General features: G+C 40.6%; 1 long non-coding RNA gene across 1 annotated transcript; it reads left to right on the forward strand.

Annotated features, from left to right (window-relative positions):
• Positions 1 to 1,296: 1,296 nt before the first annotated feature.
• Positions 1,297 to 4,917, forward strand: LOC123093337 (uncharacterized). Its single transcript, XR_006445276.1, has 4 exons — positions 1,297 to 1,766; positions 2,468 to 2,557; positions 4,341 to 4,386; positions 4,482 to 4,917. It is a non-coding gene; the product is annotated as an uncharacterized lncRNA (long non-coding RNA).
• Positions 4,918 to 6,847: the final 1,930 nt, after the last annotated feature.

A 6,847-nucleotide genomic window follows, 5' to 3' on the forward strand; every position in this document is an offset into this window, starting at 1 on the left:
CTCCGAGGCATATGGAGGACACCACGCTGGAGATAGAACTGCACATAAGGTATTGCAATCTGGTTTTTATTGGCCTACTCTCTTCAAAGATGCCCGTAAGTTTGTCTTGTCTTGTGATGAATGTCAAAGAATTGGTAATATTAGTAGACGTCAAGAAATGCCTATGAATTATTTTCTTGTTATTGAACCATTTGATGTTTAGGGCTTTGATTATATGGGACCGTTTCCTGCCTCTAATGGGTATACACATATTTTAGTTGCTGTTGATTACGTTACTAAGTGGGTAGAAGCTATTCCAACTAGTAGTGATGATCATAACACCTCTATTAAGATGCTTAAAGAAGTTATTTTTCCAAGGTTTGAAGTCCCTAGATACTTAATGACTGATGGTGGTTCACATTTATTCATGGTGCTTTTCGTAAAATGCTTGCTAAGTATGATGTTAATCATAGAATTGCATCTCCATATCACCCACAGTCTAGTGGTCAAGTAGAATTGAGTAATAGAGTACTCAAATTAATTTTGCAGAAGACTGTTAATAGATCTACAAAGAATTGGTCCAAGAAACTTGATGATGCATTATGGGCTTATAGAACTGCATACAAAAATCCGATGGGTATGTCTCCATATAAAATGGTTTATGGAAAAAGCATGTCACTTACCTCTCGAACTTGAACATAAGGCATATTGGGCTATTAAAGAGCTCAATTATGATTTCAAACTTCCTGGTGAGAAGAGGTTATTTGACATTAGCTCACTTGTTGAATGGAGAACCCAGGCCTACGAGAATGCCAAACTACTTAAAGAAAAAGTTAAAAGATGGCATGACAAAAGGATACAAAAGCGTGAGTTTAACGTAGGTGATTATGTGTTGCTATTCAACTTTCGTTTAAGATTTTTTGCAGGAAAACTTTTCTCTAAATGGGAAGGACCTTATGTTATCGAGGAGGTCTATCGTTCTGGTGCCATAAAAATCAACAACTACGAAGGCACAAATCCGAAGGTGGTGAACGGTCAAAGAATCAAACATTATATCTCAGGTAATCCTACAAATGTTGAAACTAATCTATAATACCTAAATAGTTCATCCCCACTATCCTATTTCTCTTGGCATGCAGCCTATCCACCTCAGCATTTTTCAACCAATGGTGTGATTTAACTCTGGTAATTTTTTTCTCTGAGATATTTAACTTTGGTAATTAATCAAACAAGGCCTCCTCTGTCTTCCACCGAAGCCCATCAGTGTAAAACCTAGTAAAGAGAAGCCCATCAGTCATCTCTCCATATTCTGGCAGACCAGGCGACGCTTTCAACCCCCACCCACGCTGCAACGCACCACCAGACGGTGCCCTACAAGCCTTCCCTCCGGCGCTCACCTAGGAAACCACTCCCTCATGCAACCCACCCCTGTCGCCGCAACCAGATCCGATGCAGGGCCGCCGCCGCCTCTGACCCATAAGAATTGAGATTCTCTGTCGCTGGTTGCCGTCCGGCGCGGCGGCATGCAACACGTCGACCTCCACGGATCCAAGTGCGCCTGTCAGATCCAACACTAGGAGCTACAGCACATAGGGCCACGCCCCTACCCTGCGGTACCGACACATCCAACCTCGGCCACCTCAACGGCCTCCTCAAGAGCGTCACCCACAACCACCCGATTACCCATAAGCGACGACGCCGCCGGCTCTCGGATGACTTCCCCTGCTCCAGATAAAGTGCCTCTTTAAATTGTGGAGCGGCATCGCTCTAATCGTCTCCAACATCAGGTTGGCCGTTGATGTCTGCACCTTTTATCCAAAACCATGGCATGAGGTACAGGTTTGTTTTGTCGAGTGATGGAGTACGAGGGAATTTTCTTCGCGGTTAATCTGATTCATTGTACTCCCCGTAATAGAATAAACTACCTTGAGGCGGTTGTCTCTATTTTACTCTTAAGACAGCAGCGTGTATTTCATCGAAATCTGCATTAGTCTAGATCGACTTCAGTTACGGCCGGCCCTGCTTGGTTATCCTACATCTGTAGTCCCCTCTCCCATGTCTTTGTTAATCAAGGCTTTTGTTGTTTGCACTGGTACACGTGCATCTCATCTCCACAAGTTGTGGCCTTGGTAAGCACTATGAAGCCGGCTGATTAAATTATGGATGGAAATAGTTTATGAATCATGCCTTTCTCAGGATACCCCTGATGAAATTTGTTTACTAGACACATGATTTACATTTCAGATGTCTCTGACAGCATGATAGTGAAGCAATGCAAGCCATTTTATTATTATTATTATCATTATTATTATTATTATTATTATTATTTTCAATTTCATCCGCGCTCTGGTGGTTAAAGTTTCTTTCTATACATTAACAGTTTCCTGGTACTCACATCGACTTCAGATGTATTTCGTTAGTACATCTGTTTCATCACATTTCATAGATTGCTAAAAGAAATGTGACAGTTTGTCTTTTCACTTTTCAGGACCACTACCATTCCTTATTTATGTCTACATGAAGTGTTTGCCACAATGGATACCTTCAAGATGGGATGCGTACTTTTATGAGGCTACATGTAAGTTAAACAACTACTTGCAACAAAACTGTGCATGCACTTATTTGATTGTTCACATCTATAAATGGAGTTGAATTAGTCGGTTAAGATATCAACATGTTTTCTTTTTCTCTAATACTATTATGTATCATTTCATATGAATGCATTTGAAACATATGCTTGATCTTATTCTTTTTGACTAGGTAAGATATTAATCATATATTTGTCCATCCATCTTCTCCGGGACAATCAAATATTCATGTCCCATGTTTTATTGCTTCTTCGACTTGCAATGCAGGCTACATAGAAGGCATTGGCAAAACCATTAATTGGTTATCGACAATAATAATCTTTACCCTTTTGAGATCAAGCATAAGAGATCTTCCGATGTGAATGGTTTCCTTTCTTTATATTTCTAGAGAATTGTAAGCCCATTTTTAGCAATGTAGCTAACTAAAGCTATGAATTATACCAATGTGTCTACTTCATGAAGGTAGTCCTGAAAAAAAAAGAGCCACAAGACTTTGCCATCATTATTTCTATAACTGGCATTTTTTTGGGAAGCAACTTTTTTAGAGTGCAAAGTGAATTTCTATTACGCAAATGTGCAAAGTATGACCAGGCGACGCTTTCAACCTCGACCCATGCTTCAACGCACCACCAGACGGTGCCCTACAAGCCTGCCCTCCGGTGCTCACCTAGGAAACCACTCCCTCATGCAACCCACCTCTATCGCCGCAACCAGATCCGGTGCAGGGCTGCCGCCGCCTCTGACCCATAAGAATTGAGATTCTTTGTCGTTGGTTGCCATCCAGCGCGGTGGCACGCAACACGTAGACCTCCACGGATCCAGGTGCGCCTGTCAGATCCAACACCAGGAGCTGCAACACACAGGGCCGCGCCGCTACCCTGCAGTACAAACACGTCCAACCTCGGCAACCTCAACGGCCTCCTCAAGAGCGTCACCCACAACCGCCCGGTTACCCATAAGTGACGACGCTGCCGGCTCTCGGATGACTTCCCCTGCTCCAGATAAAGTGCCTCTTTAAATTGTGGAGCAGCATCGCTCTAATCGTCTCCAACATCAGGTTGGCCGTTGGTGTTTGCACCTTTTATCCAAAATCGTGGCATGAGGTATAGGTTTGTTTTGCCGAGTGATGGAGTGCGAGGGAATTTTCTTTGCGGTTAATCTGATTCATTGTACTCCCCGTAATAGAATAAACTACCTTCAGGCGGTTATCTCTATTTTACTCTTAAGACAGCAGCGTGTATTTCATCGAAATCTGCATTAGTCTAGATCAACTTCAGTTACGGTCGGCCCTGCTTGGTTATGCTACATCTGTAGTCCCTTCTCCCATGTCTTTGTTAATCAAGCCTTTTGTTGTTTGAAATGGTACACGTGCATCTCATCTCCACAAGTTGTGGCCTTGGTAAGCACTATGAAGCCGGCTGATTAAATTATGGATGGAAATAGTTTATGAATCATGCCTTTCTCAGGATACCCCTGATGAAATTTGTTTACTAGACACATGATTTACATTTCAGATGTCTCTGACAGCATGATAGTGAAGCAATGCAAACCATTTTATTATTATTATTATTATTATTATTATTATTATTATTATTATTATTATTATTATTATTTTCAGTTTCATTTGTGCTCTGGTGGTTAAAGTTTCTTTCTATACATTAACAGTTTCCTGGTACTCACATCGACTTCAGATGTATTTCGTTAGTACATCTGTTTCATCACATTTCATAGATTGCCAAAAGAAATGTGACAGTTTTTCTTTTCACTTTTCAGGACCGCTATCATTCCTTATTTATGTCTACATGAAGTTTTTGACTAGGTAAGATATTAATCATATATTTGTCCATCCATCTTCTCCGGGACAATCAAATATTCATGTCCCATGTTTTATTGCTTCTTCAACTTGCAATGTAGGCTACATAGAAGGCATTGGCAAAACCTCTAATTGGTATCGACAATAATAATCTTTACCCTTTTGAGATCAAGCATAAGAGATCTTCCGATGTGAATGGTTTCCTTTCTTTATATTTCTAGAGAATTGTAAGCGAGTTTTTAGCAATGTAGCTAACTAAAGCTATGAATTATACCAATGTGTCTGCTTCATGAAGGTAGTCATGAAAAAAAAGAGCCACAAGACTTTGCCATCATTATTTCTATAACTGGCATTTTTTTGGGAAGCAACTTTTTTTAGAGTGCAAAGTGAATTTCTATTATGCAAATGTGCAAAGTATGACACCCGTAAAATATGACGCAGAGAACTTTTCGTATGTTCAAATTTATTCTCGACATTGTATTACTATAAATCCCGCAACAATATGACACAGGGAACTTTCATATGTTCTAATTTATTCACGACAACGTATTACAATAAATCCCGCAGCAACGCGCGGGGTATTATCTAGTGTTATTGAAACCGTAACCCTGGAGGAATAAATAAGGGACACTTTCCAGAACGTTTCAGACTCCGAAAAGGAATAGGTATGTGGTACGGTAAGTAAACCGACTACAAAACAGTTCTAATAGCAATTTTTCTCCATTTTGGAATATCTAAGAAAATAGGAAAATAAGAAGTAGTCCGGGAAGGACACGAGGCATCCACGAGGGTGGAGGGCGCGCCCTACGCCCCTGGGCGCGCCCCTTGGCTTGTGGGCACCTCGTGTGCTCTCCGGACTCTGTTTTCTTGCACGATACTTTTTTTGGTCGGTAAAAATTCATTATATAATCTCCTGAAGGTTTTGACCACCGTATCACGCAAAAAAAAATCCTCTGTTTTTGTTTCGAGCTGTTTCTGTCGCATATTTAGAGCAAGATGTCATCTCAAGAGTCAGTCGGGGAGAGTCGGATGTCTCACCCGACGCCAGGTCCAAGAGCAAACAGCGATGCTTATCACTTTGGGCCATCAATGGAGGATGAGATGGAAGCCGACTTGAAAAGTATAGATGCTATGGAGGAGGATCAAGAAGTTACCTCTCGTTTCCAAGCCAGATTCACGATGGGGGAACTACAGAGCTCTGCCATTCCAAACTCGGTGATCCCTTCCAATGTTAAATTTCTTTCTTATGAAAAAATGAAAAAGAGTGTCACTTGTTCTCCAGCAGCTATGCAACATCCTTGGGTGAAAGGAGCTTTAGCCGTCACGGGCAAGCTCCGCAAGGAAAATATGGACCTCAAGCAACAAGTCAATAAGCTCGAGGAGGAGAATCGTATCCCGAGGGGAATCGTCGCCAAGAAGATCACACCACCAATTCGGAAGAAGGAGACATAATCACATGGGTATGGGCACTCCCCTTGGCAATTGCCAAGCTTGGGGGAGTTGCCCCGGTATGTATCACCATCACACTCCTATCTTTACCGTTTTACTTAGTTCAATCCTTTTGGTAATATCTTGATCTAGTAGAATAAAGTTTTGGTATGAATTAGTTTTGAGTTTTGCTTTGTGATCCCTCTATGTAATCGAGTCTGTGAGCTATATATAATAAAGATTAGTGTTGAGTCAAGGTCTTTTCTTTCTTGCTATGATCTTCAGGGAATAAAAGAATAAAATAAATAAAAAAGACCATATTGATCTTATGGATAGTAATGACTTCACATATAGAGAGTATGATGATTAAAAGTTGTTGAGAGTTGGCAAACGTAGTTTTTGGTCATCGTTGCAATTAATAGGAAGTAATAAAGAAGGAGAGGTTCTCACATATAAATACACTATCTTGGACATCTTTTATGATTGTGAGCACTCATTAAAGTATGACATGCTAAAGAGTTGATGTTGGACAAGGAAGACAACGTAATGGGTTATGTTTTCTCACATCTCAGTTAAAGTATATTGTCATGGATCATCCAAACATGTTGAGCTTGCCTTTTCCCCTCATGCTAGCCAAATTCCTTGCACCAAGTAGGGATACTACTTGTGCTTCCAAATATCCTTAAACCCAGTTTTGCCATGAGAGTCCACCATACCTACCTATTGATTGAGTAAGATCCTTCAAGTAAGTTGTCATGTTGCATGCAATAAAAATTGCTCTCTAAATATGTATGACTTATTAGTGTGGAGAAAATAAGCTTTATACGATCTTGTGATATGGAAGTAATAAAAGCGACAGACTGCATACTAAAGGTTCATATCACAAGTGGCAATATAAAGTGACGTTCTTTTGCATTAAGATTTCATGCATCCAACCCTAAAAGCACATGACAACCTCTGCTTCCCTCTGTGAAGGGCCTATCTTTTACATTATGCAAGAGTCAAGGTGATCTTCACCTTTCCTTTTTAAATTTTATCC

Source organism: Triticum aestivum, chromosome 1B (genome assembly GCF_018294505.1).
Source record: "Triticum aestivum cultivar Chinese Spring chromosome 1B, IWGSC CS RefSeq v2.1, whole genome shotgun sequence".
Lineage (NCBI taxonomy): Eukaryota > Viridiplantae > Streptophyta > Magnoliopsida > Poales > Poaceae > Triticum > Triticum aestivum.